We start from the raw sequence: 17,304 nt of genomic DNA, 5'->3' as shown, positions 1-17,304 counted from the left end.
ATGCATTAAAATATAAAAATTTTCATTATTTGAAAATAGTGTGCATATCAATATTTTGCTACTTGACTAAATATTATGAATTGTTTATGACATGAAATTAAAATAAACTCCCAAAATATTTAAATGGGCTTTAAATTTCAATATAGTGTTAAAATACAATGAAAAAAAAACATTTTGAAAGAAAGATTTGAAGATGGCGGCGAGGGGAGTGCATTGCCCCCATGTGCTTCTTCACTGTGTGGGAGTATGACAAGTCAGGACGGCTAAAGGCTTTCTTGTTAGGAATTTCCAGCAATAGTGGGGTGCTCCGGAACCTGGAGGAAGGATTTCCATCGCACGAGGATCGGCTACGGGGACTCAAACGCGAGAGGTTTGTCGCACGGAGGGTAACACTGCTTATTCAGCAAATCGCCCCGCGGCTAGAGTCTGCAGTGCGCGCTGGGAAACGAGGAGATAGCGACGCAGGGATACAGCGCTGCAGTTTCTGCCAGCCGTGCAAGCACTGTACTCAGGGCTGAATTCTGGGTTCGAGACGGGGGAAGGAAGCGGTCCATCTCGGTTCTCCACACCGGTCAGACCACAGAGGAGGCCAGCAGCCACCATGTTGGAAAGCTGACGTCACCATCCCTGTTTTTGACTGACCGCAGCTCATTCAGCCATAGAACAGGTAATTTCAGGCTGTCATTCGCCTGCGGCTTGCAGACAGATTGCTAGGGTTCAGTGCCTGGGTGCTTCTTAGAACCTGATCTTATCGGAGCGAACACCAAGCGCGGGGCGGCCGAGTTCCGGCTCCCGGAACCGCCCTGGCCCAGGGCTGCGGAGCCTGTGGAGGCTGCTTCTTGGACCCTGCTCCTATCAGAGCATACACCAAGCACTAAGCGGCCGAATTCCAGCTCCCGGAACTGAGCCCGCGGGGACTGCTTCTTGGAGCCTACTCTTATAGGAGCTTACACCGAGCATGGAGTGGCCGAGTTCCGGCTCCCAGATCTTCCCTGGCCCAGGGCTAGGAGCCCGTGGACGCTGATTCTCAGTCCGGGTCCTGCTGAGGGCCGGTCAGGACTCACCCGTTGCTCTGGTTGCCCGGCAAGGGGAATGAAATGCTGCCATTCACATAGGGTACCAACATGGCAGAGATCTGATGTCATCAGAAAGCAGCGGAGAAGAGAACTTCATCAATACCAGCAGTTGGTCTCCTGGTGGTGGGGGGGGTGAGGCACAGACACCCGAGTCGCCTCAATTTGTCCTCGAGCCAGAGGGGAGGAGCCGGGCTGCCGCCAGCGCCCGGAGCAGGCCCAGCGGCTCGCCAGCGTGGTGACCGCGTGACCCCAATTGGAGAGGGGGCGGAGCGGAGCCGCCACCCGCACCCGCAAGGTGGGCAGACCCGCAACCCAGTGGTACATGGGCATGGTAGGAGGGGCAGGGCAGAGCCACCGTTCGCGGTTGCAAGGTAAACAGACCAGTGACAGCCTGGCAGGTCAGGCCCAGTGGCCTGCCAGTGTGGTACACACGTCACCCCAACTGGAGTAGGGGCAGAGCAGATCCTTCTCCCATGCCCGGATCAGGCCCTGCAGTGTGGTGGCCACGTGACCCCAATTGGAGTGGGGGCGGAGCGGAACCGCCACCCGTGCCCGCAGGGTGAGCAGACCTGTGACCAACCTTCAGATCAGGCCCAGGGGTCCGTAGGCGTGGTAGGAGGGGCAGGGCAGATCCGCCGCCCGCGCCTCCAAGGTAGGCAGACCTGCGACAGACCGGTGGACCAGGCCCAGGAGCCTGCCGGCGTGGAACACACACCACCCTAATTGGAGAGGGGCAGAGCAGAGTCGCCTCCCGTGCCAGGAACAGGCCCAGCGTCCTCGAGGCGGGGTAGTCACGACACCCCAATTGGAGTAGGGGCAGAGCAGAGCCTCCACCCGTGCCCGGAAGGTGGGCAGATCTGCGACCGATCAGCAGGACAGGCCCAGTGGCCTGCCGGTACGACAGACACGTCACCCCATTTGGAGTAGGGGCAGAGTAGAGCCGCCGCCCGCGCCTGCAGGGTAGGCAAACCTGCAACCGACCGGCGGATCAGGCCCGGTGGCCTGCCAGCGTGGTACACTCGTCACCCCAATTGCAGTAGGGGCAGAACAGAGCCGCCGCCAGCGCCCAGAACAGGCCCAGTGACCTGCCAGTGTGGTAGCCATGACACCCCAATTGGAATAAGGAGAGAGCAGAGCCGCTGCCTGCGCCTGCAGGAAAGATACGCAAGCAGTATGAAAAGACAAGGAAAGAAAGGACCACAAGCAATGCAGGTCAACGCAACTTTAGAAGAGGTAACAGCTGCAGCAGATGGAATGTCAGATAAAGAATTCAGGATATACATGCTTCAGATGATCTGGAGTATCAAGGAAGACATTAAACAGCAAAATCAGACAATGAAAGATCACTTCGACAACGAATTACGCAAACAAATCCAGGAAGCAAAGGATCAACTATACAGGGAGATAGAGGTTATAAAAAACAAGCAATCAGAAATCCTAGAAATGCAGGAAGCAATAAACCAACTTAAAAACTCAATGGAGAATACTACCAGCAGAGTAGAACACTTAGAAGATAGAACATCAGACAATGAAGACAAAGTATTTCAACTGGAAAAGAACATAGACAGCTCAGCAAGACTGTTAAGAAACCATGAGCAGAACATCCAAGAAATATGGGATAACATTAAGAGACCAAACTTAAGAGTCATTGGGATACAGGAAGGTACAGAGCTCCAAACCAAAGGAATGAGCAGTCTATTCAATGAAATTATACAAGAAAACTTCCCAGACTTGAAGAATGAGACAGAATCCCAAATCCTAGAAGCCTACAGGACGCCGAATGTGCAAAATCATAAGAGATCCACACCTAGACACATTATAATGAAGATGCCCAACATACAGAATAAGGAGAGAATTTTAAAAGCTACAAGAGAAAGGAAGCAGATTACATTTAGGGGTAAGCCAATCAGGATAACAGCTGATCTTTCAACAGAGACTCTGAAAGCTAGAAGATCCTGGAATAACATTTTTCAGACACTGAAAGAAAATGGGTTCCAACCAAGAATTGTGTATCCAGGGAAATTAAGCTTCAGGATGGAGGATGAAATTAAAACCTTCCACGATAAACAAAAGTTTAAAGAATTCGCAGCTAGAAAACCATCTCTTCAAAACATCCTCGCCAAAGCATTACAGGAAGAGGAAATGGAAAATAACAATGAAAACCAACAGTGGGAGGTAGGACAGTAAAGGGGGGGGGGAAATAATCAAAGAGGAAAACAAACAATGTTTAGTAACAGAAATAAACAAATATGGCTGGAAGAACAACCCATATCTCAATAATAACCCTAAATGTTAATGGCTTAAACTCACCAATTAAGAGACACAGGCTAGTAGAATGGATCACAAAACAAGACCCAACAATATGCTGCCTACAGGAGACGCATTTGATAGGAAAAGACATACATAGGCTGAAGGTGAAAGGTTGGGAAAAATCATATCACTCATATGGACTTCGGAAACAAGCAGGAGTGTCCATACTCATATCAAATAAAATAGATTTCAAGCCAAAGTTAATCAAAAGGGATAAAGAGGGACACTACATACTGCTTAAGGGAACCATACACCAACAAGACATAACAATCATAAATATTTATGCCCCAAACAATGGTGCAGCTATGTTCGTCAAACAAACTCTTCTCAAGTTCAAGAGTCTAATAGACCACCATACAATAATCATGGGAGACTTCAACACACCTCTCTCACCACTGGACAGATCTTCCAAACAAAAGTTGAATAAGGAAACTATAGAACTCAATAACACAATTAATAACCTAGACCTAATTGACATATATAGAGTATACCACCCAACATCAAGCAGTTACACTTTTTTCTCAGCAGCACATGGATCCTTCTCAAAAATAGATCATATATTATGTCACAGGGCAACTCTTAGACAATATAAAGGAGTAGAGATAATACCATGCATCTTATCTGATCATAATGGAATGAAACTGAAAATCAACGATAAAAGAAGGAAGGAAAAAGCATACATCACTTGGAGAATGAACAATAGGTTACTGAATGATCAATGGGTTATAGAAGACATCAAGGAGGAAATTAAAAAATTCTTAGAGATAAATGAAAACACAGACACAACATATCGGAATCTATGGGACACTTTGAAAGCAGTTCTAAGAGGAAAATTCATTGCTTGGAGTTCATTCCTTAAAAAAAGAAAAAACCAACAAATAAATGATCTCATACTTCATCTCAAAATCCTTGAAAAAGAAGAGCAAAACAACAGCAAAAGAAGTAGAAGGCAAGAAATAATTAAAATCAGAGCTGAAATTAATGAAATCGAAACAAAAGAAACAATTGAAAAAATTGACAAAACTAAAAGTTGGTTCTTTGAAAAAATAAACAAAATCGACAGACCCTTAGGGATGCTAGTGAAGAGAAGAAGAGAGAGAACTCAAATTACTAGCGTACAGGATGAAAAAGGCAATATCACAACAGACACTTCAGAAATACAGAAGATAATCAAAAACTATTTTGAATCCTTATACTCCAATAAATTAGAAGATAGTGAAGGCACAGATAAATTTCTTAAGTCATATGATCTGCCCAGATTGAGTCAGGAGGATATAGACAACCTAAACAGACCAATATCAATTGAGGAAATAGAAGAAACCATAAAAAGACTACCAACTAAGAAAAGCCCAGGACCGGATGGGTATACAGCAGAATTTTACAAAACCTTTAAAGAAGAACTAATACCAATACTTTTCAAGCTACTTCAGGAAATAGAAAAAGAGGGAGAACTTCCAAATTCATTCTATGAGGCCAACATCACCCTGATACCTAAACCAGACAAAGACACTTCAAAGAAAGAAAACTACAGACCAATATCACTAGTGAACCTAGATGCAAAAATCCTCAACAAAATTCTGGCGAATCGGATACAAAAACATATCAAGAAAATTGTACACCATGATCAAGTAGGATTCATCCCTGGGATGCAAGGGTGGTTCACTATATGGAAATCAATAAATGTTATTCACCACATCAATAGACTTAAAAATAAGAACCATATGATCATCTCGATAGATGCGGAAAAAGCATTCGACAAAGTACAGCATCCCTTTATGTTCAAAACTCTAGAAAAACTAGGGATAACAGGAACATACCTCAATATTGTAAAAGCAATCTATGCTAAGCCTCAGGCTAGCATCATTCTGAATGGAGAAAAACTGAAGGCATTCCCTCTAAAATCTGGAACAAGACAGGGATGCCCTCTCTCTCCACTTCTGTTCAACATAGCTCTCAAAACACTGGCCAGAGCAATTAGACAGACGAAAGAAATTAAAGGCATAAAAATAGGAAAAGAAGAACTTAAATTATCACTATTTGCAGATGATATGATTCTATACCTAGCAGACCCAAAAGGGTCTACAAAGAAACTATTAGAGCTAATAAATGAATTCAGCAAAGTGGCAGGATATAAAATCAACACGCATAAATCAAAGGCATTCCTGTATATCAGCGACAAATCCTCTGAAATGGAAATGAGGACAACCACTCCATTCACAATATCTTCAAAAAAAATAAAATACTTGGGAATCAACCTAACAAAAGAGGTGAAAGACTTATACAATGAAAACTACAGAACCCTAAAGAGAGAAATAGAAGAAGATCTTAGAAGATGGAAAAATATACCCTGTTCATGGATAGGCAGAACTAACATCATCAAAATGGCGATATTACCAAAAGTTCTCTATAGGTTTAATGCAATGCCAATCAAAATCCCAACGGCATTTCTTGTAGAAATAGAGAAAGCAATCATGAAATTCATATGGAAAAATAAAAGACCCAGAATAGCAAAAACAATGCTAAGCAGGAAGTGTGAATCAGGCAGTATAGCGATACCAGACTTCAAACTATACTACAGAGCAATAGTAACAAAAACAGCATGGTACTGGTACCAAAACAGGCGGGTGGACCAATGGTACAGAATAGAGGACACAGAAACCAATCCACAAAACTACAACTATCTTATATTTGATAAAGGGGCTAAAAGCATGCAATGGAGGAAGGATAGCATCTTCAACAAATGGTGCTGGGAAAACTGGAAATCCATATGCAACAAAATGAAACTGAATCCGTTTCTCTCGCCATGCACAAAAGTGAATTCAAAATGGATCAAGGAGCTTGATATCAAATCAGAGACGCGCCGTCTGATAGAAGAAAAAGTTGGCTACGATCTACATTCGGTGGGGTCGGGCTCCAAATTCCTCAATAGGACACCCATAGCACAAAAGTTAATAACTAGAATCAACAAATGGGACTTACTCAAACTAAAAAGTTTTTTCTCAGCAAAAGAAACAATAAGAGAGGTAAATAGGGAGCCTACACCCTGGGAACAAATCTTTACTCCTCACACTTCAGATAGAGCCCTAATATCCAGAGTATACAAAGAACTCAAAAAATTAGACAATAAGAGAACAAACAACCCAATCAACCAATGGGCCAAGGACCTGAACAGACACTTCTCAGAGGAGGACATACAGTCAATCAATAAGTACATGAAAAAATGCTCACCATCTCTAGCTGTCAGAGAAATGCAAATCAAAACCACCCTAAGGTACCATCTCACTCCAGTAAGATTGGCAGCCATTATGAAGTCAAACAACAACAAGTGCTGGCGAGGATGTGGGGAAAAGGGTACACTTGTACATTGCTGGTGGGACTACAGATTGGTGCAGCCAATTTGGAAAGCAGTATGGAGATTTCTTGGAAATCTGGGAATGGAGCCACCATTTGACCCAGCTATTCCCCTTCTTGGTCTATTCCCTAAAGACCTAAAAAGAGCATGCTACAGGGACACTGCTACATCGATGTTCATAGCAGCACAATTCACAATAGCAAGACTGTGGAACCAACCTAGATGCCCTTCAATAGACGAATGGATAAAAAAAGTGTGGCATTTATACACAATGGAGTATTACTCTGCATTAAAAAATGACAAAATCATAGAATTTGCAGGGAAATGGATGTCATTAGAGCAGATTATGCTAAGTGAAGCTAGCCAATCCCTAAAAACCAAATGCCAAATGTCTTCTTTGATATAAGGAGAGTAACTAAGATCAGAGTAGGGACGAAGAGCAGGAGAAGAAGATTAACATTTAACAGGGATGAGAGGTGGGAGGGAAAGGGAGAGAGAAGGGAAATTGCATGGTAATGGAAGGAGACCCTCGGGGTTATACAGTGGAGGGGGTAGAGTGAGAGGAGGGGAGGGGAGGGGAGAGGTGGGGAGGGGGGAGGGTGGAGGATGGGAAAGGCAGCGGAGCACAACAGACACTAGTATGGCAATGTGTAAATCAATGGATGTGTAACTGATGTGATTCTGCAATCTGTGTATGGGGTGAAGGTGGGAGTTCATAACCCACTTGAATCAAAGTGTGGAATATGATATGTCAAGAAATTTGTAATGTTTTGAACAACCCACAATAAAAAATTAAAAAAAAAGAAAAAAAAAACATTTTGAAAGATTGAACATATAAATGTAGAAACTACAAAATGTTTAAATTGTTGCTACTGTCAATGTATTTTGGAAAACACTTTCTTCAAAAACTAAAGGGGTGGTTGGTTTAACAATACAGAAACGGCAACATAAAAAAATCAGAGCCAGTGAAAAATGAGGGAGAGAGTTAGATCTGAAAACAAGGAAACTTGTGCAATTAGTTCAGTAAAAGCCATTTAATTGTAACAGATTACCTTATCAAGAGACCCACAGGAAATAACCAAAACTGACAAATATCAGAGGTTATATTCTCATTAAAAAATATGAAACACAAAGTGGTCACCCTATGCATCATTTCTACAATGTTTCTCACACAATAATTTTGTTTTATGACATAAAACAATAATGTAGAGTAATGGTCATAATTTTACAAAAAGTGCTTTTAGGGTGAAATTAGTCTACTGTTTTGATGATTTCACTTTGGAACTTTCTTCAAATGCATCTTGACTAGTTGTACACGAGATAGCTTCCTGTGTTTTCACAAAACAGAAGAGTAGAAAATTAATTCCACTTTTACAGTTTTATGATATAGGTGTTGCCCCAATTTAATGCTTCCCAGTGTTGAATTTCAAAAGAATGACTAAATTCTTTTGCTCCTTACAATGAAATGTAACTTACAAATATGTACCCTTTTACATCTGCCTAGTAAGTTAAAGAAATAATTGTATTCCTTGACTTAATTACAAGCATGTGAATGAAGTCAAGTGAAACATATAAACGAATGACTAACTTTTCCACTGAGAGTTAAAAAAAAAGAATAAAGAAAATAAAGAGTGAAATTGTATTCTGGTAAATAAAATATTTAAATCAACCATAAATTACCCCAGTTAAGTTCCTCAAAAGATTTACCTGCATGTGAATCAAATGAAAATGAAGATCCTGAAGCAACACAGAAGTAATATTTATTTGATCTAATCTTGAATTATTTCTTGCAAGTGGAAACCTCAATATTTTAATTGCTGAGATTACCTATTATCCTGAGAAGATCCTAGGGGAATTCAAGGAGGTAATCTGATTGGAGTCCAAAAATTACAATTATAGTACATCATTTTAAATTTTTTACTAATGCGTATCCCAGTAAAGTGATAAAACTTTGGCTTTAAAATAAATAAAATTGGGTTAAAATTCAAATGCATTACATGTTAGGTATTTGACATTAGACAAATAACTATTACAGCCATTAAATACAATAGTGTCAGTAAAACAAGGGCTACATAGTGAAGTTTGATAAATGTTTTCTTTTTATCTTTGATAAACTATCATTAATATTTGCAAACCCTTAGATCATCAGTTTGTTTATAATTCAATGTATTAATCTCTTATTAACTTGCAGAATAAAATATAGTCAAGTATCTCACAGGTAGGAAGGAAGCCTCTTGATTACGCTTGTTTGTGAAAGCAAAGCTTGGCCAAAAAGGGAGGAGGTTGGAAGACTGATATTCTGTAATGGCTCAACTGAAAGCACAAACAAACAAACATCACTAAATCACACACTAAAGCATCCCTAACTAATTCAGCTGTGGGGTCACCTCTAGGTCAAAGGAAGAGAGAGCTATGGCACTCTAGGACGCTGGCATTCTAAATCATTATATCCAGCTCAGTCTTCCATCTACATATGTGTTTCCATTGCCTCACTGACCTCCCTGCCCTATGTCAACCTGTAAAAGTGGGTTGTCTGTCCATAAATCCACGTTGCCATGTAAGTTATTTCTCTTGGTTCTACTTTTCATGTGCCTCTACAAGAGAAGAACAGTCTTAGTTAGGTTCCTGGTACTTCTGACTTTTTTTAAAACCAATGATTCTGTTTTTGTTTTTTTTTGTGTGTGTGTGTGTTTTTTTTTCTACCTTTATTGTATTTGTTTTCATTTTTATGTGGTGCCAGGGATTGAACCTAGTGCTTCACACTGAGCCACAATCCCAGCCCTAAACCAATAATTCTTAATCAGGGATGAATTTGCCACATACCATCTTCTCATTGATATTGCCAATATCTGGAGGCATTTTACTCTTGTTGCTACAACCTGGAGTGGGACACTAATGACACCAGATGGCAGAGGCCAAGGAGTCTGCTAATCATCCTTCAATACACAGCATAGCTCCCTACCTTCCAAAGACTTATCCACTTGACAATGCTGGTAGTGCTGAAGTTGAAAAGAAGTCCTGAGAGTCATCAATTACTATTCTAACTGGTACCAGACTAAAACAAATAACAAAATCCCTCCTATCTTGTAACTTGGGTTCTACTAAGAATGATGGAAAATAAACAGAAACAAATAAGTAATTTGGTTTTAGATTTGGCAAGTGCTATAAGAATAACCTTGAGTGAATGAATAAAATATGTGTTTGGAAGATGTAGGGGATAAAGAGAGGAGCTAGAACATTATTTTCAGTAACACAGCAAGCAAATGGCCATATGAAATTCTTTCCAATCTTTTTTTTTTTCTCTGACCTTACTTTATACAATTACTTTGGTATAATTTAGTTCATAAAAAGTCTATAGAAAAAAAAATTCCCCCAAATACTCTCTATTAAACTCACAATATGCTAGCCTCCACACTGTGATTTAGTGGATTTCGATAGTATTATGTTTGATTTGATCAAGATTGATAAAATATTTTAATTTGAATAGTTACATAAATATTTACACACATACCTCTTCTTTGAAGAGTTTTACTTCCATTTAAATATTTTAAAGATAAGAAACCACATAAAGTAGGTTATCAAAGATAAAAAAGAGTAAAAGCTGAAAAGCAATGATGTCTAAAAACCTAGGTCAAAACATATTTAGGACAAGGGTGAATAAAATGCCAAAACACTCAGAACAAAATGATCCACTCCACGTAATTGTTGGTGATCAAAATCCGCATAATAGAGATGGAGCCAGAAAACATCTCATAAAGTAACTCAACCTGCATTGTGATTTAAAAGTGGGTAATTCATGAGATTAAGGTGCCCTTTCTATCTCATCAGGAAGCAGTCAACCTAAAAAGTAATCAACGTAAAATAAGTCATAAACTTAAAAAGTTATGAAGGGACACTAAAAAAAAAAAAAGAGAGAGAGAGAGAGAAAATGAGGCCATGAGATGAGTACAAATGGGCAATGGTCAGCAAGGTTCCTGTCCTGAGAAGTGCTGGAGAGAAAGGATCCGTCAGTGTGTCACCATCATAGTGGAGATAGGTCTTCTGCCTCATCAAGAATTAGGTTACCAATTCAGCCAGCAGAGCCTTTCCCGACTTTCCCATTAGTGTTTCCTAAGATAGGACATGGAGTCTTGCTGCCCAATCTTGCCTGCATTACATAACTTTTTCTGGCACAGAAGCTCCTGACAAAAGGAAATTTTATTTTGTGTTTTATATAAAAATGCCTACTTGATTTTTACATTTCTCTGAATAATCTATGACATCATTGTGATCATTTTAATATGAATGTTTAAATGTCTGAAGCATTCCCAATAAAAAAATAAATGTTGTAAAATTAATAATTTGAAGGCAATCCACCATATTTATCTCCTGGTTTTGCCATGCACTGATATATGCTCTCAAAATACTTTAGTTTGGAAATCATAGCTCATTTTGCCAGCTGGAGTAAAAACGAATATTCTCCCAGTGCTACATATACTGAGTAGAGTTTTCAATATTAATTAAGTTTTTCAGTTCCCTCAATTCTTGGAACAGGATCTCTTGACCACTGGATACCAACCAGTTTTTGTCTTTATGGCAGGATGATTCCCAATACAAATCAGAAAATTGGCATTTTCTTTTACAAACCAATCAGAGGATGTTGGTTGTATGAATTGCATATTTGTCTGTACTCATTATCATAATTTCAGTCTTTCGATGGGCTGAAATAGAAAATGCTAAAACCCCTGGTTCTGACTTAAGATTGCCACCTCATGCAGTTAATCTTAACACACACTATTATCTTGCATCTGCATCTCTGTTAGTTTCATCTAGATATGGAAAAGGAAACCTAGTGAAAGATATGAGAAGCACAGAAGGGTTTGATGCATTTTCCTCTTCTCCTTGCCAAGTGTTACTTCAAAACTTTAAATCGTAAACTTATTCTTATTTCCCTCATACAAACAAAATTATATCCATCTAATCCCAGAACCTGACTTTAATGTTGGAAAGTATAGTCTATCCAAAAGATCTTAACAAAAGATCAAATCTGTACACACAAAAAAACAAAGGAGCACACAAAACCACATGTCTTTTGGGTTTGCATCATGAATTCTAAGGCATAAGATTATACTATGTGAAGATCTAGGAGTAGTGTCTCAGATACATTCCACATGAGCTCTGATTTTGACTTGTGGTCCATCTCAGGAGGCCCTCCTCTGCCTGGCTCCTTCATACCTCCACTCTCCCTCTCTTGCGTGTGCTTCTGTCAAAACAAATCAGACCCTTTTGCTCCCTAATTTCCCTCTCATCTTATCCCAAAACAAAGTGGTTTCTTTCATATTGTTCTTGGTCCTCAGAATAGGTAGTTGGTTTGAGGGGAAGAAAATGGCAGTGGAACCTGTGAATAGAGAAATGTTAGGAAGAGGTCCTGTCTTTGCTACCTTTCACAAAAACCTCTATCCTCTTAGTGTTAACATGTGCCAGGAAAGTGTGGCAAGAAATTTGAAATGAATGGGGACAAACAGGCAAATATACACTTCATTCAAAACACATTCATTTCACTGAGAATCTTAAAAACAACAACAAAGACAAAATTAAAAACAACAAAAATGATAGGCATGTTGGTACACGCCTCCAATCTCAGCTACTTGGGAGTTTGATGCAGGAGGATCACAAATTTTAGGATAGCCTGAGAAATTTAATGAAAAATGCTGGATCAAAATTTTTTAAAAAGACTGGGGATATAAATCAGTGGTAGAGAGTCTCTGGGTTTAATCCTCAGTACTTCAATAAACAAACAAATAAACACCCTAATATAACAGGAACACTGAACTTAGCCTCCATGATTGGGAGAAAAATGCCTGTTGATATCAGATTTCTCCTCACTCCATCACTCTGGTCACTCTATTAGACCAGGGGGAACAAGGGGAGGGGTAAGGGAGGGATAAGGGAAATACTGAGGATTTAAATGCAAGAATTATATTCCATGCATGTATGATTATTTCAAAATGAACCCCATTATTATGTATAACTATAATGCACTAATAAAGACATAAAAAATAAGAAATATGGCCATCAGTCATTTCAAGAGCCATACTTCTACTGCTGAAATACAGAATACTATAACTAAGGCCAGTGGTTTCATTTAAAATCAATTAAACTGACAGAAAAGCAGTTAAACAGAATTTGTTTGTGGCAAGAAGATTGTTAGGGAATGTTTGATGGTTGGGGTTTCCTGACCTTCTTGAGCTTCTTGAGGATGCCCTCATACCTGCCTGTAACTGAATTTTTTAAAATATGTTTTTAATTATACATGGACACAATATCTTTATTTATTTTTATGTGGTTCTGAGGATTGAACCCAGTGCCTCTCATGTGCTAGGCAAGCACTCTGCCATTGAACCAAAATCTCAGCCCCTGTAACTGAATTTTAGCATCTGTATTGAATAAGCAGCAATCCATTTCATTTTAGAATTAAAAATAAGAGCAATAGTTTGAAAAAGGTATACAATATGGAATATTTCCTAATTGAATACAGCATTCACTATATAGATGTGTTTGGCAATGCTGGAGCAGCCAGAATTCAAGAATCATATTGCATGTACAAAATTCACCACCTACCAACTATAAATGAAGAGTTTCAGTACACTCTACAGATTTCCATTTACTTTATCTGTTTGCAGATTTATAGTTATATTAGTGACTTAATATGTTTGGTAATTATAATCTCAAAAATATTGGGTAATTGTGTATAATTCATAGTGTAACAACACAAGAAAAAGAAAGATAACAAACCTATGATGTATGTCCTATAATAAATGGTTAAATTGCTATGAAGGCAAAAGATAATATAAGAATATAATTTTTCTTCACAGTTGAAAACCATTAGATTTTTATGTTCAGTGAACAGCAATTTTTTGATAACTCTTAAATGGATTACCACATGGCAGTTTAACCCAGAAAGACTTGCTTTCATGTTTTCTGATCATTTGTAGATACTAGTCTTAATTACTTGCAGCTAGGAGATACTGGATTGACTAATAATAGCATAAATTCCAATTAATTACTTTGTTTTTACTTCCACTATTTTTTATTTCTTGGCATAAAATCTATGAAAAGCTTTTGAGATACCAATACTTAATTAATTTTCAAGGGGAACAGTGTGAGAAAAAAGAAACTACCCTACCAATCCCTACCACAGGGAAAGAGAAATATTTGCTTAGGTGCCTTTTTTAAAACTACCAAATCATGAACTGGAATTGTAGCTCACTGGGCTGGAGTTGTGGCTGAGTGGTTCAACATGTGCCTAGCAGGCGTGAGACACAGGGTTCGATCCCCAGCACCACGTAAAAAAGAACTAAATAAACAAAATAAAGGTATTGTGTCTATCTAAAACTAAAAAATACTTAAAAAAACCCTACCAAGTCATCAGCATATATCTAAAAAAATTAGAGTCATTATACTATAGTGTCACACACATACCAATGTTTATAGCAGCATAGTTCCCAATAGCCAAGACATGCAACTAGCCCAGGTGCCCAGCAGCAGAGGAATAGACAATGAAAATGTGGTCTATATGCACAATGGAGTTTTACTTAGCCATAAAGAAATATAAGATTTTGTCACTTTCAGGAAAATTGAAGGAATTGAAGAACATCATGTTGAGTGAAATATGCTATATTCAGAATGTCAAAGGCCATTCACTCATATGTGGAAGATAGAAGAAAAAAGAAAAATAAGTTCTCATGAAAATTAAAAAGAATAGCAGACTAAGGGGGTCAGGCAAAGAGAGGAGGGGAGAGACAGAGGCATACTAGGAAATGAAATCCACCAAATTATGTTATGTGCATGTATGAATATATCACAATGAATCCCAATATTATATATAATTATAATGCCAGGATTAAAATTAATGAAAAATAAAATAAAGCTCATGAGTCAGGTCTTTAAAACAGATCATTCTGGAAGTATTGTGAATAAGAGCTATGTGGAATCCATCATTTATATTAGTTAATTTAAGATGAATTCTACAGATACATGGCACAAATAGATTATATATTTATTAATAATAAAGTTAAGCTTGAAATACAGTACAAAGCAATTTTTGATAGTAGAAGTTAGTTAATATTTGTATTATCTCACCTTTGATTGTCTGCACTCTTTATGTTGTGCTTGCATTTCTCCTTCTCAGTGTCTTGCTTGCTACCTCTGTCTCTCTACGGGTGTATGTATTTATGTCTGCATTTCTTTATATGATCAAATATTTAAGAGGTTTTTATAACACTACAAGTAATCTAGTAATGTGAATCCCTTTTTGCACAAGAATGTTAATAATACCAAAGTAAAAAATTATGTCACATAATGGAAAATAAAAATTCTTTCAGCTATATCTAATCTTCAGAAAATAAGATGGTTCTTGTCAATTAAAATACTCCTTTTTGTTTTTCATTGTTGTTTTAAAAATAAATTCACAATTTACACTGTAATTTACAGGCATTATTTTTAAAATAAAATCATATCAAAACAAAGAAATCTTAGTTAAATATTACAAACTTTAGTTTTCTAAAAACTAGAATTGGCTCTTTGTCATTCTGAAAATTTGTTTTCTGAAAAATTAATCACCACAGACTTCTAAGTTTCAAAACTGAAGGAAAAAAGTAAAATAAAATCAATCACTAAAATTATAATGAATACTTTTTAATTATTAAGGAGGCACTTCAAGATGACTAGCTGCACTGAATGTCCATTAGTATGCTTTTTATATGCTGAGGTTTTCTGATTCCTCTTGAATTTTGATACTTTAGATATCAGATAAGTAAATTAATGCAACAGCAATTCAAGAAGGTATGCAAGATGTTTATTTTTTTAGATAATACTAAATATGATTTTCCTAAAAAGTGGGAGAAATATTCATTAATATTAGAATATGAGGGAGTAGATGTAGAGTTTAATAGAAAGCAAGGATTTTTCTTATTTGACAAATGAAAGAAATGTTATCCTGGTTCAAACTGTCATTTTTTAAATTCGCACTTCTGTAGATCACTTTTGAAACCTTCTAAAATGTCTTTCTTTTCTAAAATATTCTGGCTGGCATTCAGCATCTTTTTTTTTTAATGTTACCTCACGTGATTCTTTGTTAAGAGACACTTCAGGATATTTTTCATAAACTGTGTTCAGTTTAGAGCCTTGGGCTTATTTTATTTTTTACACTAATGCAGCATTATCTTTGCTCTCCTTACAAGAACAAAAATATCTCAAAAGAGTAAAGCTTCCCAAGGTCATTGGCCTGTGTCTTTCTGGCTCCTCAACCAGGTATTCATTTTTCTTAGTTTCTTGTCAGTGCACTGTGATATCCTTCACATCTGTCTGTGCCTTTGCTTTTATTAGCAGAAAATACAGCTATAGCTTTAGTGTCATGTGTACTATAAAGACAGGATTTTCAAGAGATTTGACAACTCTCATATTTCCCGAAGTATTCTCAATGTAACACAGAAACAGTTTATTACTGTTAAGTAGTGACTGTCTCTCCAGCTTGAATAATGAAGTTCTCTAGGTCAATATTTTATACAATGATACATTTAAGGAAGCATTCCTCTTCAGCTTGGCACTAAAACAATGGCTGTCATAACACAGATCTATGTATTATCAATCTCACATGCTACCACAATCAATCTAATCTGTGGGGCAGAGAAAGTGTAATATGTTATTGAGTTAAAACAGGAATTTTCTTCCACAAAAATGTTTATAAAGGCACATAATAAAATTATTTACAGAGATGAGCTCCTACTGTACAGAATGGAATAAATTTAACCTTCTGTGAAGAGTACTCACAGCTGCAGGTGATTTACCTGTGTTACTGGGAAAAGCACTGTCCGATCAAGTATGAAAGCCCCAGCTTGAGCTTCACAAAGCCACTCAAAATAGTGAGTGGTAGAGAGAAAGACATGCATTAAAAGTCTGGCTCTCGAATACAATGACTGTAACACAAAAACCCACAACATAGCACAAAGTATGTTTTATGGAATCATTAAAAATCAAAACCTCGCCTGTCTTTGGTTTGAATATTTCATGACAAGCGACTCTCTCTAAGGGAAAAATGTTTCCTTGCTGGTCAGATAACAGTAGGTTTTAGTATGGAATAAATTCACAAACTTTTCTCAAGAAAGAGAATTTAGGCCACTTCAGTCTACAGAAGCCAAAACGTACATCTGCATCGATCCTCTTGGCAGCAAAAAGCAAGCCCCTTTGAAGCTTTAAGTTTGTACCAACACCTGTTAAGACTCTGCCTGCCCTCTATTCCATTTTGTATCTGGCAGCATTGCAAGTGTACTCAAATTGAAGATGATTCCATAGAATAAAGAAAATGTACCTTGGCTAGAGATGTACATTTTTTTCTTTTCATATTTCTTCTCCCCACATATTCCACTCTGATTATGAGTGAGGAAAACCTCACTGGGGAAAGTTTTCTCAGCTCTGAGATAGCGGGTAAATTACTTCAGTGGGAAAACCATTTGATTTAGACTTTGACCTGAATTTTCTATCATGATTTTATGTATGATTGAGATGACTTCAGAATATTTTTTCTCT

Source organism: Marmota monax, unplaced genomic scaffold, assembly GCF_021218885.2.
Source record: "Marmota monax isolate L192 unplaced genomic scaffold, Marmota_monax_Labrador192_F-V1.1 WCK01_AAM20220418_F8-fsc00018, whole genome shotgun sequence".
Lineage (NCBI taxonomy): Eukaryota > Metazoa > Chordata > Mammalia > Rodentia > Sciuridae > Marmota > Marmota monax.
This window is presented reverse-complemented; position numbering follows the sequence as displayed.